The sequence below is a fragment of the Monodelphis domestica genome, chromosome 8 (assembly GCF_027887165.1).
Source record: "Monodelphis domestica isolate mMonDom1 chromosome 8, mMonDom1.pri, whole genome shotgun sequence".
Classification (NCBI taxonomy): domain Eukaryota; kingdom Metazoa; phylum Chordata; class Mammalia; order Didelphimorphia; family Didelphidae; genus Monodelphis; species Monodelphis domestica.
This window is the reverse complement of record NC_077234.1, coordinates 216,875,918-216,896,199: the sequence shown is the minus strand read 5'-3', so window position 1 is coordinate 216,896,199 and position 20,282 is coordinate 216,875,918. Positions and strand designations below refer to the sequence as shown.

Here is a 20,282-nt window from a genome sequence, read left to right as displayed (position 1 = left end):
AGGAAGACCTGGATTCAAGTCCCACTTCTTTTATATACTGACTGTATTGGTTATTACTCAGCTGTGTACCCTAAGTCCAGTGTTCTAACCTCTTAACAACCTAGTTGCTCCTTCACTTGGAATTTTCTTGACAAAGGTAGAAGAATGATTTGGTATTTCTTTCTACAGATCATTTTACAGATGAAGAAACTGAGGCAAAAGGGTTAAGTGACTTGTCCAGGGTCACAAAGCTAGTGAGTATCTGAGGCCATATTTGAATTTTGGGGGATGAGTCTACCTGACTCTAAGTCTGTTACTCTCCTGTGTCACCTACCTACACTGAGTGGATTATGCATTGGCAATTCACCACTTCTCTGTGCCCCAAATAACTGTATGAGACTCCAAGTTACTGAATCTTGATCTTGAAGAAATGAAGAGGCTAGTTCCCTACTCATTTCTTCATTCCTTTCCTATCTCCACTCCTGACTTTTGGAACTCATTCTTCCCAAATCCCTTTTCTTCATTTTTTTCTATTTGTTGTTTTCCTTTATTAGAATGTAAGCTCTTAATGGCAAGATCTATCTTTCTTTTTGCTTTTATTTGTATTTTAAGCACAAGAAGTGCTTAAAAATTGAAATAGAAATGTAAATCTGTGTGAACTATTTCTTGTTGCAATGGTACTCTGACAGACTAGAGAGAGCTGGTAGTATGGAGACACACTTGCTACAGGGGAATGCTGCCACAGGGGATTGCTCTAGATTGATACTAGGGAATGCTCTGGGGTTTTCCTATTAATCCCTACTGATGACTAGTGGATCAATATCTCCTAATCTCCTCTCAGCTTCTCTCCCTCCCTCCTTCACCTCTCCTCCCTGTCTCCCTCACCTCCCAGTTCTTCTTGAAGCCTTTGGCTTCATCTCTCCTCCTGAGTGAACTATAAAGATATTCTTTTCTTTTCCTTTTCAAGTCAGGTGTTTTATTTGGAAACAGGATGGGAAACTGAAGTAAGAGGGATGAGGGTGTCCTTAATCTAAAATGAAGATTATGAGGGCTTGGGAAGTCACAACTGTGACAGAGATGGAGGACAACAGTTAAAATCTTCTTTCTTCTTCACAAAGCCACCAAGAAAAGTCTCTCCTTCAGCCTGGCTTTCCTCCAACTATTGGTCAGTCAAATCTCAGAGAGAGCAGAGGTTTTTCCCTTGGTCAGAGAGCCCCAAAACCAAGTCAGTCCCACAAGGGTCCTCAGCCAGCCTCAATTGTCAACTCCTGGGAACATTCCATTTGGAACCTTCTTCTTGATTGACAGCCAGGTCCCCAGCCTTGGTTCTTGCATCTTGGCTTGTCCTGCAAAACCTCTTTCTCTTCCAGTCTCTACCACAAAATATGTTTTTGACTTGATTCAGTTGCTTCGATAAGGGGAATTCTCTCATTGGAAGTTCCTGTGACAATGAAATCACAGATCTAGGGGAAAAATCCTATAACTTTGGGGATTTAGGTAGAAAATACTCATATAATGACTGTCCCTTATATGTGGCTGGGATGTTGTTGAGAGGGATGATGCTGCAATGGTAAGCTTATAACTTTCAGTTTAGAAGACGTGGATTTGAATCCCAGCTCTGACATTAACCAGATATTTTACTAAGTACCTTCACTTCTTTGAATTGTAACTTCTTCTTCTGCAAATCAAGATTTTTGGACAAAAGGATTTCCTAAACTCCGTTGAGTTCTACAAATTATATTTGATTTGATTAGAATATAAATAATTTGGCATGTTATTAAAATCACAAAAATTACTACATTATTTAAGGACAACAGATGTTACCTGATCTATAATTTAAACAGGTCTTTAATTTATCAAATACCCTTTCTTTGACATCTTCAGCCTCCACTTGACTTGAGAAGAAATCTCACTATTTCCTGACAAAGCCTATTCAATTTCTGATAGCTCTAGGCATGGGGATATACACTACACCTGTGATAAAAAGAATTCCTGTGGTAGCTAGGTGGCACAGGGGATAGAGCACTGCATTTGTAATCAGGAAGATTCAAGTTCAAATTGTGTCTGATCAGACAGATTAGCTGTGTAACCTTGGAAAAGACACTCAACCTCTATTTGCCTCATTTTTCTCAACTATAAAATGAAGATATAACAGCACTTATTTCCCAGTTTTCTTGTGAGAGTTAAAGTATTTGATAAGCTCTTAATACAGTCCCTGGAACATAACAGATGCTATATACATGCTTATTCCTTCCCTTCCACTGCTCTTCCTGATTAGAAAACTCCCTCTATCAACGAAGGGAGCTATATATACAATTTATAGTCTTTGAAAGCTTTGCAGAGTGCTAAGAGGCAGAATACACAGTAAATATATATCAGACACAGGTGTTCCTTGCTCTCTATTCTACATGCAAATTGTTAGGAACTAGGTTCTTATAGCAAGAATAAATATGCCTCTTTAGATCTGGAGCCAAGGATCACAAATATAAATATTCTTCTACTTAATAGTCCAAGTCCTTGAAGACTTATTCTATCTCCCTTAAATCTTCTTTTATTGAGGCTAAACCTCCTAAATCATTCAATTGATCTTATTCTTTCAGAATTAACATCACTTTATTCTAGACACATTCTACTTTGCATATGCCACTTCTCAGAAATGATGTCTGGAATGGAACACAATATTGAATATGTATTCTGAGATCAGGGAAGAACTACTTAATTTCCCCTTTCTTAACGCAGCATTCAATTTTTCCTTTTTTCCTTCTTCACAACAATTCCGGAAAGTTGGTTTACTAGCCAATGATATCTCCATTTTACATATAAGAAAATGAAAATCATGAGGAATAGTAATTCATCCATCACACAGTTAAGAACTCACTGAGACAGGATTTGAACCCCATTCTTCTGACACCACAGACCTATTTTAAAGCAGATGGCATCTCTTGGTTCTCTAAAAGGTGAAATACTCAAATTCCTACAGTCATCCAGATGTTCAGGTTATATACACATCTTCTAAACATAACCATTACCTCATTAAAAGTGATCAGTTTTGTAATTGCCAACATATATGATATGAAATTCAAAGGAAAGCAAAGCAGTAACCACAATCTATTTTCAATAAAATTAAATAAATATATCTAAGAAAAATAATTTAGCAGTTCCTACATTTGCATTAATTCTAAAATGGATCTAGCTAAAGTGTATATTCCATCTTCAGAATACTGTTATGGGATTTAGAAATGAAATAGCATATTGACTATTTTCAGTCACAACCAAGATGATAAACCATCTGGATGGATAGAAAAGCAAATTTGAATCAGAGATGAGCATAGTGCTGGAGTTGAGGAGCATGTGGCAATAAGTGATGAGAGAGAGAGAGAGAGAGAGGAGAGAGAGAGAGAGAAGAGGAGAGAGAGAGAGAGAGAGAGAGAGAGAGAGAGAGAGAGAGAGAGAGAGAGAGAGAGAGAGAGAGTGAGAGGGACAGAAGGAGACAGAGAGACAGAGAGAATATTAATTTTCTTCCACCTGGGATTTCAAAGAAGTTGGAAATTGGCTTACTTTTCACATTTGTCTTCCAAGATGTGGAACAATTTAATGGGTGGCTGCTTGCCATCTGCTATAATCAATTTAAAATTTCTCTGATCATGTTATTTTTCTCTGTCTACTTGTTTTTTTTTTGTTTTATGCTACCTGAATAGTGACAGCTAAAAAGTGCATTTATTCTAAATGTCTGTGGTTTTCAAGGACTTTGCTAGAACCATATAAGCATTTACAGTTGTTCTTTCTTCATATTTTGAAAAAAAGAAATTATGTATGGCTGCTTAATGTAGTTTTGAAGAACATAAAAAACTCAGATGTATCATAGCACTGAGGATACATTGTCTATTTTTTCTTTAATTGATCCTCATCTTAAACAGTTGGTCTCTCACAAAACAGTTATACATTCACAGTTCATTGAAATTTTGCTTTTACAGGAATTTTGTACAATGAAAGCTCAGAAAATAGTTATGGAATGAATATATATAAAAATGTAAAAAACTGGGGAGGAAAGGACTTCACTCTAAAAAATAGTTAATCCTAAATGGGATAATATCTTACAAATATTTCAGCATACTTATGATCTGGTTTAACATGACACCTTATTTTTCATTTTATTTTAGAAATATACTTAAACATTTTACATATGTGTAGTTATTTTCTGAAAGAGAATGACATTTTGGAATGAAATTTCATTTCAGAGAAGTTAAAAAAATTGAAGATTATTTTTTCCTAACCTTGAATACATGCAAAAAAAAGAACCATAGTGTTTAAATACTATCAAAGAACAATTCTGAACCCAGTTGCTAAGATTCATTCCTTTGAAAATGTAGGTTTTTAAAAAAATATTACATGTATAATAATTTATAAATGATAAAATATGCTAATGTTACATCTCTTAATAAAATACCTCTCTGTAGAAACCATAGCTGTGTTTGTTCCAACTTTACTATTCTGTGTTCGCCTAATTTGCTTATAGTTTCCTTCTTGATATTCGGGTCATTCACCGATTCTGAGTTTATCTTGGTGTAGGGTGTACTATGTTGATCCAAACCTAATCTCTCCCATACTGTCTTCCAATTTTCCCAGCAGTTTTTATTAAATACTGGATTTTTGTTCCAAAAGCTGCGGTCTTTGGGTTTGTCAAAGACTGTCTTACTGAGGTAATTTACCCCAAGTCTATTCCACTGATCCTCCTTTCTATCTCTTAACCAGTACCAAATTGTTTTGAGGATCACTGCTTTATAGTATAGTTTGAGATCTGGGACTGCAAATCTTCCTTCCTTTGCATTTTTTTCATTATTTCCCTGGATATCCTTGATCTTTTGTTCTTCCAAATGAACATTGTTATGTTTGTTTCTAATTCAGTAAAAAAGTTTTTTGGTATTTCAATGGGTATTGGCACTAAATAAATAAATTAATTTGGGTAGTATTGTCATATTATGTTACCTCGTGCCACCCATGAGAAATTAATGTTTCTCCAATTGTTTAGATCTAATTTTAATTGTGTGGAGAGTGTTTTGTAGTTGTGTTCATATAGTTCCTGTGTTTGTCTCAGCAGATAGATTCCCAAGTATTTTATATTGTCTAGGGTTATTTTAAATGGAATTTCTTTGTCTAATTCTTGCTGCTGAAATGGGTTGGAGATATATAGAAATGCTGATGACATATGCAGGTTTATTTTGTAACTGCAACTTTGCTAACGTTGTTAATTATTTCAACTAGCTTTTTGGTTGATTCTCTAGGATTCTTTAAGTAGACGATCATATCATCCACAAAGAGTGATAGCTTGGTCTCCTCATTGCCAATTTTAATACCTTCAATTTCTTTTTTTCCCTCTAATTGCTACTGCTAATGTTTCTAGTACAATGTTAAATAATAAAGGCGATAATGGTAATCCTCGTTTCACTTGGGAAGGCTTCTAGTTTATCCCCATTGAAGATGATGTTTGCTGATGGTTTTATATATATATATATACTATTTATTATTTTTAGGAAAGGCCCTTCTTTTCCTATACTTTCTGGTGTTTTCAATAGGAATGGGTATTGTATTTTATCAAGGACTTTTTGTGCATCTATTGAGATAATCATATGATTTCTGTCAGTTTCCTTGTTAATATGGTCAATTATATGCATAGTTTTCCTAATATTGAACCATCCTTGCATTCCTGGTATGAATCCTACCTGGTCATAGTGAATAACCCTTGGTATTAGACTTGCTGGAGTCTTTTTGCTAGTATCCTATTTAAGATTTTTGTATCTATATCCATATGGGAGAATGATCTATAGTTTTCTTTTTCTCTTTTTGATCCGCCTGGCTTTGGGATCAGTACCATATTTGTGTCATAAAATGAATTTTGTAGAACTCCTTTGCTTATTCTGTCAAACAGTTTGTATAATATTGGGGTTAGTTGTTCTTTGAATGTTTGATAGAATTCATTTGTGAATCCATCTGGACCTGGGGATTTTTTCTTAGGAAGTTCTTTGATGGCTTCTTCAATTTCTTTTTCTGATATGGAGTTGTTTAAGTAGTCTATTTCATCCTCTATGAGCCTAGGAAATTTATATTTTTGTAAGTATTCATCCATATCACCTAGATTGCCATATTTGTTGCCATATAATTGGGCATAATAGTTTTGCATGATTGCCTTAATTTCCTCTTCATTAGAGGCAAGGTTTCCCTTTTCATCTTGGATACTGTGCGTTTTGTTTTCTTCTTTCCTTTTTTAAATTAGACAGACTAGTACTTTGTCTATTTTATTTGTTTTTTTTAAAGTACCAGCTTCTAGTCTTATTTATTAGATCAATAGTTCTTTGACTTTCAATTTTATTAATTTCTCCTTTGATTTTTGGGATCTCTAATTTAGTCTTCACTTGAGGATTTTTAATTTGTTCACTTTCTAGTTTTTTAATATGCATGCCCAATTCATTGACCTCTGCCCTTCTTAATTCGTTAATATATGAACTCAAGGTTATAAATTTCCCACTGAGTGTTGCTTTGGCTGCATCCCATAGGTTTTTTTTTTAAGTTGTATTTTTATTTATTTTGTTAAATATTTGTCAATTATATTTTAGATTGGTTAAGGACCTTTGGGAAGTTTGGGAAGCAGTGAATTTGTCATCTCTGCTCCAGGCAATTCTTTTTTTTTAAAAAAACATTATTTTATTTGGTCGTTTTCATACATTGTTCATTGGAAACAGATCATTTTCGTTTCCTCTCCCCCGCTCCCCTGCAACCCCTTCCCTAGCCAATGGGCGATTTGTCTGGGTATCACATGTGTCCTTGCTCTGAACTCATTTCCTTGTTGCTGGTATTTGCATTAGGGTGCTCATTTAGCGTCTCTCCTCGATCATGTCCCCTCATCCTCTGTAGTCAAGCAGTTGCTTTTCCTCGGTATTTTTACTCCCTCAGTTTGTCCTCTGCTTGAGGATAATTTTTTTTTTCTCATAGATCACTGCAGGTTGTTCAGGGAGATTGTAAAGCCATTACTGGAGAAGTCCATTACGTTCTCTTGTATCACAATGTGTCAGTCTCTGTGCACAATGTTCTCCTGGTTCTGCTCCTCTCACTCTGCATCACTTCTTGGTGGTTGTTCCAGTCTCCATGGAATTCCTCCACTTTATTATTCCTTTTAGCACAATAGTATTCCATCACAAACATATACCTAAATTTGTTCAGCCATTCTCCAATTGAAGGGCATCCCCTCATTTCCCAATTTTTGGCCACCACAAAGAGTGCAGCTATGAATATTCTTCTACAGGTATTTTTCCTTATTAACTCTTTGGGGTACAAACCCAGCAGTGCTATGGCTGGATCAAAGGGCAGGCAGTCTTTTAGCTTCCTTTGGGCATAGTTCCAAATTTCCCTCCAGAATGGTTGGATCAATTCACAATTCCACCAGCAATGCATTAATGTCCCAACTTTGCCACATCTCCTCCAGCATTCATTACTTTCCATAGCTGTCATGTTGAACAATCTGCTAGGTGTGAGATGATACCTCAGAGTTGTTTTGATTTGCATCTCTCTGATTATAAGAGATCTAGAACACTTTTTCATGTGCTTATTAATAGTCTTGATTTCTTTAACTGAAAATTGTCTATTCATGTCCCTTGCCCATTTTTCAATTGGAGAATGGCTTGATTTTTTGTACAACTGGTTTAGCTCTTTATAGATTTGAGAACCTTTGTCAGAGGTTTTTGTTATGAAGATTGTTTCCCAATTTTTTGCTTTCCTTCTGATTTTAGTTACATTGGTTTTGTTTATACAAAAACTTTTTAATTTGATATAGTCAAAATTATTTATTTTGTATTTTATGACTCCTTCTAAGTCTTGCTTGGTTTTAAAATATTTCCCTTCCCAAAGGTCTGACATGTATACTATTCTGTATTCACCTAATTTACTTATAGTTTCCTTCTTTATATTCAAGTCATTCACCCATTCTGAGTATAGCTTGGTGTAGGGTGTGAGGTGTTGATCCAAACCTAATCTCTCCCACACTGTCTTCCAATTTTCCCAGCAGTTTTTATTAAATACTGGATTTTTTCCCCAAAAGCAGAGGTCTTTGGGTTTGTCAAAGACTGTCTTACTGAGGTCATTTACCCCAAATCTATTCCACTGATCCTCCTTTCTGTCTCTTAGCTAGTACCAAATTGTTTTGATGAGCTCTGCTTCGTAATATAGTTTGAGATCTGGGACTGCAAGGCCACCTTCCTTTGTATTTTTTTTTCATTATTTCCCTGGATATCCTTGATCCTTTATTCTTCCAAATGAACTTTGTTACGGTTTTCTTTAATTCAGTAAAAAAGTTTTTTGGTATTTCAATGGGTATGGTACTAAATAGATAGATACGTTTGGGTAGGATGGTCATTTTTATTATATTAGCTCATCCCACCCATGAGCAATTAATGTTTTCCCAATTGTTTATATCTAGTTTTAATTGTGTGGAGAGTGTTTCGTAGTTGTGTTCATATAGTTCCTGTGTTTGTCTCGGCAGATAGATTCCTAAGTATTTTATATTGTCTCAGGTGACTTTAAATGGAATTTCTCTTTCTAGTTTTTGCTGCTGAACTGGGTTGGAGATATATAGAAATGCTGATGACTTATGTGGGTTTATTTTGTATCCTGCAACTAAAGTTGTTGATTATTTTGATTAGATTTTTGGTTGATTCCCTAGGATTCTTTAAGTAAATCATCATATCATCCACAAAGAGTGACAGCTTGGTCTCCTCATTGCCAATTTAATACCTTCAATTTCTTTTTCTTCTCTAATTGCTACTGCTAGTGCTTCTAGTACAATATTAAATAATAAAGGTGATAATGGGCATCCTTGTTTGACTCCTAATCTTATTGGGAAGGCTTTGAGTTTTTCCCCATTGCAGATGATGTTTGCTGATGGTTTTAGGTATATACTGTTTATTATTTTTAGGAAAGGCCCTTGTATTCCTATACTTTCAAGTGTTTTCGATAGGAATGGGTGTTGTATTTTGTCAAAAGCTTGTTCTGCATCTATTGAGATAATCATGTGATTTTTGTTGGTTTGCTTGTTTATATGATCAATTATTTGGATGGTTTTCCTAATATTGAACCATGCTTGCATTCCTGGTATGAATCCTACCTGGTCATAGTGGATAACCCTTGTGATGACTTGCTGGAGTCTTTTTGCAAGTATCCTATTTAAGAATTTTGCATCTATATTCATTAGGGAGATTGGCCTAAGTTTTCTTTCTCTGATTTTAACCTGCCTGGCTTTGGGATCAGTACCATGTTTGTGTCGTAAAAAGAATTTGGTAGAACCTCTTCTTGGCTTATTCTGTCAAATAGTTTGTATAGTATTGGTGTTAGCTGTTCTTTTGAATGTTTGATACAATTCATTTGTGACTCCATCTGGACCTGGGGATTTTTTCTTAGGGAGTTCTTTGATGGCTTGTTCAATTTCTTTTTCTGATATGGGGTTGTTTAGGTAATTTATTTCTTCTTCTTTTAGACTTGGCAATTTATATTTTTGTAAGTATTCATCCATATCACCTAGATTGCCATATTTTTTGCCATATAATTGGACATAGTAGTTTTTAATGATTGCCTTGATTTCCTTTTCATTAGAGGTGAGGTCTCCCTTTTCATCTTGGATACTGTCAAATTGTTTTTTTTTCTTTCCTTTTTTTTAATTAGACTGACTAGTACTTTGTCAATTTTATTTGTTTTTTCAAAGTACCAGTGTCTAGTCTTATTTATTAAATCAATAGTTCTTTGGCTTTCAATTTTATTAATTTCTCCTTTGATTTTTGGGATCTCTAATTTAGTCTTCATCTGAGGGTTTTTAATTTGTTCACTTTCTAGTTTTTTAATATACATGCCCAATTCATTGACCTCTGTCCTTCTTAATTTGTTTATATATGAACTCAAGGATATAAATTTCCCCCTGAGTACTGCTTTGGCTGCATTCCATAGGTTTTGAAAGGATATCTCACCATTGTCATTTTCTTCAATGAAGTGTATTAATTGTTTCTATGATTTGTTCTTTAACTAGCTGGTTTTGGAGAATCATATTGTTTAATTTCCAATTAATTTTTGATTTATCTATCCATGTACTGTTACTAATTATTATCTTTATTGCATTGTGGTCTGAGAAGGATGCATTTATTATTTCTGCCCTTTTATACTTGTTTGCAATGATGTTGTGCCCTAGTACATGGTCAATTTTTGTGAATGTACCATGTACTGCTGAAAAGAAGGTGTATTCCTTTTTGTCTCTATTTATTTTTCTCCATATGTCTACTAACTCTAATTTTTCTAAGATTTCATTTGCTTCTCTCATCTTATTCTTATTTATTTTTTGATTTGATTTATCTAGTTCGGATAGGGGAAGGTTCAGATGTCCCACTAGTATAGTTTTTCTATCTATTTCATCCTTGAGCTCCTCTAGTTTCTCCTTTAAAAATTTGGATGCTCTGCCACTTGTTGCATACATATTGAGTACAGATATTTCCTCATTGTCTATACTGCCTTTTATCAGGATGTAATTACCTTCCCTATCTCTTTTAACTAAATTTATTTTTACTTTTGCTTTTTCCGATATCATGATTGCTACTCCTGCCTTCTTTTTATCATTTGATGCCTAATAGATTTGGCTCCATCCTCTTATTTTCACCCTATGAGTATCTACCTTCCTCATGTGTTTTTCTTTCAGTCAGCATATGGTAGGGTTTTGGATTCTAATCTACTCTGCTATTCGCTTGCGTTTTATGGGTGAATTCATTCCATTCACATTCAGAGTTATGATTACTAGCTGTGTATTTTCCAGCATTTTGATTTCTACTCCTGGTCCTGCCTTTTCTTCTTTCACTATTTCCTTCTATACCAATGTTTGTTTATAGTCAGGCCCCCTATTTCCTCCCTTATTTTAGTTCCCTTTCTACACCCTCTCTCTTTATTCCCTCCCTTATTTTCCCCTGTAGTCTTTTTAAAATATCCCCCTCACCCCTCTCTCCCCCTTATACTGCGACTCTCCCCACCAGTCCGTTTTTTACCCTTCTACTCCCTATAGGGTGCAAATCTATTGTCTTCCCCAATGGATTGGATTGTTCATCCCTCTTTGTGTCAGTTTCAAAGTACATAAGAGTTGAGTATTTTCTATCTCTAACCTCTTTACCCTTCCAGTGTATCGATGTTCTCCCCCCCTCTCGCCATGAGCTTCTTTGTGACATATAAATTTACCCCCATTTGTTTCTTTTCCCATTTCTTTTAGTCATAACCTCTTTTTTTTAGCTCTAATCATGTATATATATTTATACATACACATGTATATGTATATATGCATGCATATATCTATATACCTATTTATGTCTTGTCCTTTCATCCTATACAGTTTGTCACTGTTCCCTCTGAGTTCTTCTAGCTGCCCAGGTGATAGAAACAGTTTTTAAGAGTTACCAATGACCTCTTTTCTTATAGGGATACATATCATTTTAACTTATTGAGTCTCTTAAATTTTTTTTTGTTGTTTTGTTTGTTTTTCCCCCCTCTTTTTTAATTACCTTTTGATGATTCTCTTGAATTCTGTGGTTGGACATCAAATTTTCTGTTCAGGTCTGGTCTTTTATTTATGAATGCTTGGAACTCTTCTGTTGTGTTGAATGACCGTACTTTTCCCTGTAAGAATATAGTCAGTTTTGATGGGTATTTTATTCTTGGCTGTAGACCTAGTTCCCTTGCTTTCTGGAATATCATATTCCATGCATTTTGGTTCTTCAGTGTGGATGCAGACAGATCCTGTGTTATCCTCACCATGTTTCCATGGTATATGAATGGCTTCTTCTTGGCAGCTTGTTATATCTGTTCTTTCATCTGATTGTTTTTGAATTTGGCTATAACATTTCTTGGTGTTGTCAATTGGGGATTAAATACAGGGGGTGATCTGTGGATTCTTTCAATCTCCACTTTCCCCTCTTGTTCTAGGATCTCAGGACAGTTTTCCTGGATAATTTTCTAGGATTATGTCCAGGCTTTTTCTTTTGTCGTGGTCTTCTGGTAGTTCAATTATTCTTAAATTGTCTCTTCTTGAATGATTTTCTAAATCGTCTGTTTTGTGAATGAGATGCTTCATATTTTCCTCAATTTTTCATTTTTTTGTTTTGTTTTATAGTGTCCTGCTGCCTTGTGAGGTCACTTGCTTCTAGTTGTTTTACTCTGGTTCTTAAAGATTGGATTTCATCTCTGGCTTTTTGGTCGTCTTTTTCCTTCTGGTCTGATTTTCTTTGAAGATTGTCTTTCATCCTCTTTACCTTGTCTTTCATCTCCTTTGCCTCATTTTCCAGCTGGATGATTTTGGCTTTCATGACACTATTTTCTCATTTTAGTTCAAGTGCCTCTGTTTCCAGATGACTTATCTTAATTTTTAAGTTCTTTTCCCAATTGTCTTCAGCCTCTCTTAGTTGTGTTTTGAGTTCTTCCACAGCCTGTATCCAATTTGCTGGGATTTCTGGTTTATTGTTTGCTGATCTCTCCCCCTCTGTTCCATTTGCTGAGTAGTAGCTGTCTATTGTAGTTTCTTTCTTCTGTTTCTGTTTGTTCAAATTCACCCCTTCTTTACTCCCCGTATTTGTCTGTGCTCTTGTTCCTCTCATTTTTTTGGGGGGGGACTTCTATCGGTCTCCCCTCTTGGAGCTTTAACAGAAGATCTCTTGGTGTAATCTCTGGGGGAGGGTTGTTGGGGGTTTGAGCTTTCCTGTCCTCTGGAGGCTTTTGATTTGCTTAAAGTCCAGCAGTCAATGAGAATGGATGGGGAACCTGGGATTCCCTGCGTTCTGGAGACTTTTGGTGGGATTGAGTTCAGCTTAGTTGGGATGGGTTTACTCTGAGTTTTAAACTTCCTGGACGGCTGGAGCATATATGGAAGATCTCCAAAGCTCTGGCCAGGCTGCCAGGTCTATGCTCCTTCTAGGCTGCCATCGTGACTTCGACTCTAGGTTTCTGTTTTTTCAGAAGACCCTGCTCTCTAAGAGAGGAGGGGTCGTGGCTTGCCTGGGCTCTGAGGGCTCTTGATGGGATTATGTTCAGCTGGTTTGGGCCGAATGAGCCCTGATGCAAAAAGCCTCCTCCTCCACAATCTGTGTTGAATGCCTGGAGACTGGCCCAGGTTGTGTTCAAGGTAAGCCCTTCACTGGTCCTGAAGTTTTTGTTCTTTCAGAAGCTCTGAGGGCTTCTGATAGGATTAGGTTCAGGTGGTGTGGGCCAAATGATCCCTGAGCCAAAAAAAGGAAGGGAAAAAAAAGCAGCAACCTCCTCCTCCACAGTCTGTATTGAATGCCTGGAAACTGGCCCAGGTTACTTTCAAGGTAAGCTCTTTGGAGCAACCCCTTTGCCAGCCCTGAGTTTTCTGTCCTTTCAGTAGCTCTGAGGGCTCCTGATGGGACTGGGTTCAGCTGGTGCCCTAAAGCTGGGACCTCCCTTGAGACTCAAATGGAAGGACCCAGCCAGGGGGCTACCGGCTTCCCCCTTCTCTCTATGTTTCCCTGCCTTCTTTGTTGGGCGCCCCAGAGACTGGCTCAGGTTGCTTTCAAGGTGAGTCCTCAGAGCCCTGAGGTTCCTGCTGCTGCCGTGGACTCAGCACTCTGGGTTGGGGGGGATGGGTCCTGGGACCTTCTTTCTGTCTACCCCTTAGATCCGAGTGATCTAGGGTTCTGGCTTTTGGGGTGTGGTACCTTTTGATCCAGGTCCAGGAGGAGGTTTCCCCAGGTCTATCCTGTTGTTCAGCTTGAATTTCGGTGGCCTAGGACCACTCTGTTTGCAATCTGTAAGGAAGGGTTTCAGAGGTCTGAACTTTCGCTGCTTCTACACCGCCATCTTGACCGGAAGTCCCAGCTGACCCCTGATATTCTAAAAGAAGAGGGAAAAGTGGAGATTGGAAGAATCCACATATCACCTGCTATACTTAATTCCAAAGTGATAACACCCAGGAATGTTATAGCTAAATTCAAGAACTATCAGACACAGGAAAAAATATTGCAAACTGCCAAGAAAAAGTCATTCAGATACCAAAGAACCATGGTGAGTATAACACAGGATCTGGCTGCATCTACACCGAAGGACTGAAAGGCATGGAATATGATATTCTGGAAAGCAAGGGAACTTTTTTTGTTGACTTTTTTTTGAAAAATTTATTTAGTCAATTTATAACATTATTCCTTGCCTACAAGAATCATATTCTTTTCCTTCCCCTCCCCCACCTGTTCCTGTAGCCGACACACAATTCCACTGGGTTTTACATGTGCCCTTGATCAGAACCTATTTCCATGTTGTTGATGTTTACAGGAGGTGATCATTTAGAGTCTACATTCCCAATCATATCCCCCTTGACCCATGCAATCAAGCAATTGTGTTTCTGCTCCCACAGTTTTTCCTCTGGATGTGGAAAGTGTTCTTCCTCAAAGATCCCTCTGAGTTGTTCAGGATTGCCACTAATGGATATGTACATTATATTGAACCACAGTTTTTCAGTCTCTGTGTATAATGCTCTCCTGGTTCTGCTTCTCTCACTCTACATAAGTTCCTGGAGATCAATTCCAGTTCACATGGAATTCTTCCAGTTCATTATTCCTTTGAGCACAATAGTATTCCATCACCAACATATTCCACAATTTATTCAGCCATTCCCCAATTGAAGGGCATCCCCTCATTTTCCATTTTTTTTTGCCACCACAAGGAGTGTAAGTATGAATATTCTTTTACAGGTCTTTTTCCTTATTATCTCTTTGGGGTATAAATCCAGCAGTGCTATGGCTGGATCAAAGGGCAGGCAGTCTTTTAGCTTCCTTTGGACATAGTTACAAATTGCCCTCCAGAATGGTTGGATCAATTCATAACTCTACCAGCAGTGCATTAATGTCCCAACTCTGCCACACCCCCTCCAGCATTCATTATTTTCCTTTGTTGTCATGTCAATCTGCTAGGTTTGAGATGATACCTCAGAGTTGTTTTGAATTGCATCTCTCTGATGATAAGAGATTTAGAACACTTTTTCATGTGCTTATTAATAGTTTTGATTTGTTTATCTGAAAATTGCTTATTCCTGTCCCTTGCCCATTAATTAGTTGGAGAATGGCTTGAATTGTTGTATAATTGATTTAGCTCTTTATAAGTTTGAGTAATTAGACCTTTGTCGGAGTTTTATGTTATGAAGATTTTCCAATTTGTTGCTTCCCTTCTAATTTTGGTTGCATTGGTTTTGCTCATAAAAAACAAACAAACAAACAAAAAAACCTTTTAAATTTAATGTAATCACAATTATTTATTTTACATTTTGTGATTTTTTCTTAACTCTTGCTTGGTCTTAAAATCTTTCCTTTCCCATAGATCTGACATGTATACTATTCTGTGTCCAACTTTACTTATATTTTCCTTCTTTATATTCAAGTCATTCAATTTTTCCCATAAATGAAACTCTCTGAGTTTATCTTGGTGTGGGGTGTGAGATTTTGATCCAAACCTAATCTCTCCCATTCTGTCTTCCAATTTTCCCAAAAGTTTTTATCAAATAGTGGATTTTGGTTTTTCACTATTTCCTTCTACACCAGTGTTTTCTTTTTAACCAGTCCCCCTAATTTCCACCCTAATTTTACTTCCCTTTCTACCCCCTCCCTTACTATTCCCCTCTTATTTTCTTTACAGTCTTTTAAAACTAACTCCCCACCTTCACCCTCCCTTGTATTGCTTCCCTCCTCACCAGCCCATTTGTTACCCTTCTACTTCCCTATAGGGCACAAACCAATTCTCTGCCCGAATGTATTTGATTGTTCTTCCCTCTTCAAATCAATTTCAATGCACCTAAGAATTGAATATTTCCTATCTCCAACCTCTTTACCCTTCTAGTGTATTGATGTTCTCCTCCCTTCCACCATGTGCTTTGTTGGGATGTATAAATTTACCCCATTTTGTTTCTTTTCCTATTTTTCTTAGTATTAACCTCTTTTTTAAAACTCTAGTTGTACATATATATATATATACATATATATATACATACAATCACACACATATATGTATTGATGCATACATATATCTATATACATATTAATGTCTTGGCATTTCATCCTATACAGTTTGTCACTGTTACCTCTAAGTATAATTCTTCTAGTTACCCAGGTGATAATAACAGTTTTTAAGACTTACCAATATCCTCTTTTCTTATAGGAATATATATCATTTTAACTTATTAGGTCCCTTAAAAATGTTGTATTTTGTTTTGTTTTGTTTTCATTTTCCCCCCTTTCTTAATTACCTTTTCATCATTCTCTTGACTTCTATGTTTGGGCCTCAAATTTTCTGTTCAGGTCTGGTGTTTTCCTTATGAATGCTTGGAATTCTTCTATTTTATTAAATGACCATACTTTCCCCTGTAAGAATATAGTTAGTTTTGCCGGGTAGTTGATTCTTGGTTGTAGACCTGGTTCCCTTGCTTTCTGGAATATCATATTCCGTGCCTTTTGGTCCTTCGGTATAGATTCATACAGATCCTGTGTTATACTCACTGTATTTCCATGGTATCTGAATGACATCTTAGCAGCTTTTAATATTTTTTCTTGGTCTGGTGGTCCTTGAATTTGGCTATAACATTCCTGAGTGTTGTCAGTTGGGGATTAAATATAGGAGGCACTCTGTGGATTCTTTCAATCTCCACTTTTCCCTCTTGTTCTAGAATATCTGGGCAGTTTTCTTGGATAATTTCCTGTAGGATGATGTCCAGGCTTTTTATTTCATCATGGTCTTCCTGTAGACCAACTATTTTTAAGTTGTCTCTCCTGGAATGATTTTTTAAAATCTTCTGTTTTGTGAATGAGGTGTTTCATATTTTTCTCAATTTTTTCATTCTTTTGATTTTGTTTTATAGTTTCCTGCTGCCTTGTGAGGTCACTTAATTCTAATTGTTTTATTCTGGTTTTTAAAGACTGAATTTCATCCCTGGCTTTTTGGTCATCCTTCTCCTTCTGATATGATTTTCTTTGGAGGTCATCTTTCATCTTCTTAGCCTCCTCTTTCATCTCCTTTGCCTCATTTTCAAGCTGATTAATTTTGGCTTTTAAAACACTATTTTTTTTTGTTTCCAGATGACTTATCTTGCCTCTTAAGTTCTTTTCCCAGTTGTCTTCAGCCTCTCTTAATTGTGTTTTGAATTGTATTTTTAGTTCTTCCAAAGCCTGTATTCAATTCACTGAAGTTTCTGTGTTTTTGCTTTGTTCCTTGATCCTCCTCTGCTATATTTGCTCTTTGTTCATTGCCTGGATAGAAGCTGTCAATTGTAATTTCTTTTTTCTTTTTCTGTTGTTTGTTCATATTTGCCCCTTCTTTCCCCTTGTAGTTGCTTGTAGTTTTGCTTTTCTCATTATGTGGTGGATTTGGGTTTGGGCTTTTCTGTCAAGATTTACCCTTGGAGCTTAGCAAGAATCTCAGAGCAGTCTGTGGGGGAAGGGTGTTGGATCTTGAGCTTCCCTGCCCTCTGAAGGCTTGATCTGAAGGCTGCTCAGTTGACCATGCAGAGCTAGATGTGCCCTGATGCCAAAACCTCAGGAAGTTGAGGGGGGGCAAAATGGAGTGTTCCAGCTGCAGTTGGGCTGCCTTCTTTGAGGTTCTCCTCCAGCTGTCTCCCTGCCACCTGTGATCAAAGCCCTGAGCCTGGCATTGCTTTGACCACAAGGTACTCCCTCTAGACTAGCACCCTTGCCTGCCCAGGGATTTCAGGCACTACTGCCATCTGACTCTGCCTCCTATTTGTTGATTTTTGTACTGGATTAAATGCTTATTGACTGAAACAGAAGACAGGAAGAATTCATTTCCCAATATTCAAGTCTCACAACATAAGTCCAATAAAATAGGGCCAGGATCTCAAGTTGGTAGATGACCAAGTAGGTCCAGAGATCTTCTCACTGATGCTGCCTGCAGCCAGATCCAAAACCTCTTTCCTCTGCTGGTCACAGGGAAAATCCTCTTCAAGCCTTAGGTCCTTCCAGGAGAGCAGACTGAGATGAAACCATTGGGCAATAGAATTTTGCCAGACCCCAAGACTCAGGCTCCTGTCAATCAAGCTCTAAGTTTTGGAACTCTCAGTTTTTACAAACCTTTCATCCCTTTTTTTACATCACCCAGACCACTGTGATAGGCATCCAGGGTGCCAAAGATGGGCAGGACATAGCTGCCAGGGTCATTGTGATGGTAGGAAACTTGATTCTGATATGGATGCACTGAATCCCTGGACCATAAGAATACCTTTGAGAATGACACAACAAATGGCTTTAAGAAAGACAAAGGAGTCATCAACCTCTAGGCCATGGTGCCTTCAGGGTGAGCTCAACACCAACATCATGAAGAATATCCAAGCACATAACAAATCCACAATGGCCTTGTGTAGTGACACCACTCCTGATGTGGTGGAGCACACTCATAGATGTGGTGGAGCACAACAGGGTTTAGATTTCTTGTATCTTTGGGGTGAATAAGGTCTGCCAGATATCCCCTAGGGACTTGGACATCATCTATAAGGTGCTGCACTGTGGGTCCATTTATGTTTACCACCAATGGAATTTAGATGACCTACTCAAGTTGGATCTAGGACTATTTGATACTAGGAAGATTCTACACCAAGCTCAAGGGACAGTTCTTAGACTATACTTCCCTGGTACTGCTTCCTGCCTTTGGGACCACAGTGGAGGATTTCTATATGAAGGTCCATAAAAATCTCATCAAAGAATTCAAGTATGCCCAGGTCTGGGTTGTGTCTCTCTGCGAAGCACAAACCCTAGAAGCTGGGGAAAGACCACATGTTAGAAGATGAATGCAAATTTATTCAGATTGTCAAGAAGTAAAGTGGACCCTACTCATTTCACCTCTCAGGTTCTGATTCCCCTGTCACCCTCATTACTAAAAAACATAATAGGGCTTGTGAAAACAAACATGACTTTTATCAAAAGATGATATTCTTTTTTTACAAAGTGTAGGTAAGAACAAAAATATTATTAAAGAGGATAAAAGTAACAATAACTCAAACAATCATAATAGTATTTAATTTTCTTAGCTCCAGCAAGACATTGGCTTGTATATTATATATATATATGTATATATATATATAATATTTTGGGCATAAATTCTATAAAGGATTGAAATATGGAAGCATTTTAAAATCTATTTTTTTCTGCAGAAGTGAAACTTCAGTTTCAATTTTTTTTCATTTAGGGGATTTATAATGATTTAACTGACTGGACCATTTAAGGATGAGTGAAATAGAATATTAGAAGAAAAGAATTCACTTTGTCTTTTGAGGCAAGTAAATAATCTTTTGAAAATCATTTTAGAGAGTGAATTTTGGTACATGCTGAATTCTTTAGGCATTTTTGATATTGAACTGATTTAAGGTGGTGAAATAATGTGGGCAATAATATGTTTAAATTAAAAATAAAGGAGAAATTACTATTAACATCTGTTATAAAACCACATGCTTGTGGAAAATAGGAATGGAAAGCTATAATCTAATTACTAAGGTATGAGAAATTTCAACATACATGCCCACAGCAGACTTCACAAACCCAAAGGTCAATAAACTTAGAATAATCAACTAAATGGTATGCAGTATCAAGACTTATTCAAGAAATGGATGGTGGTGGTGGTGTAATTCTTTGGGAAAAAGAACAGACAGCCATCTGTAGGGGGGTGGCTTAGTCATCTGTCTGAAGACAAAGAGCTGAAGTTGATGAGTGATTAAGAATCCATTCTAGGATATACAATACTAATTATATGAAGACTTTACCAGTAAAACCAAATTATTATTGGATGATAAAAATTAAAATGTTCAATTCAATTCAGATCAAAATTTCAAATTATGAAAAATTTAGATGTCTTTTAAAAATCTTAATTTTTAAACTAAAAGAATAATTTTAAAATAGTTTTTTTCTATTTTCACATTTTTTTAACCAAAGGGATTTAGATTTCAAAAGGAAGTTGAGACCATATGAGACTGAGGTATGTAATAATTAACTTTATTCAAAATGCTCTTCATGAAAGAAAAGATTAGTCATTATACGTGCCTTCAAATGGCAGAAGTAGAATACCTGGTAAAAAGTTACAAGAAGGCACATTTCAGATCAATGTAAGGAAGAATTTCATAGTTATGAGAGGGGCCTGAAAACAAATGGTAAAACTTTTTGGTGTTAAAGTACATGAAGAGTCTGGCAATGGAAGATCTGAATTCAAATATAGCATCAGACACTAGGTATCTGAGAAAGTCT

At 36.6% G+C, this 20,282-nt stretch overlaps 1 pseudogene; it reads left to right on the top strand.

Moving 5' to 3' along the window:
- LOC130455974 (developmentally-regulated GTP-binding protein 1-like) overlaps positions 1-18,866 on the top strand; it is a 169,297-nt pseudogene extending 150,431 nt beyond the window's left edge.
- Positions 18,867-20,282: the final 1,416 nt, after the last annotated feature.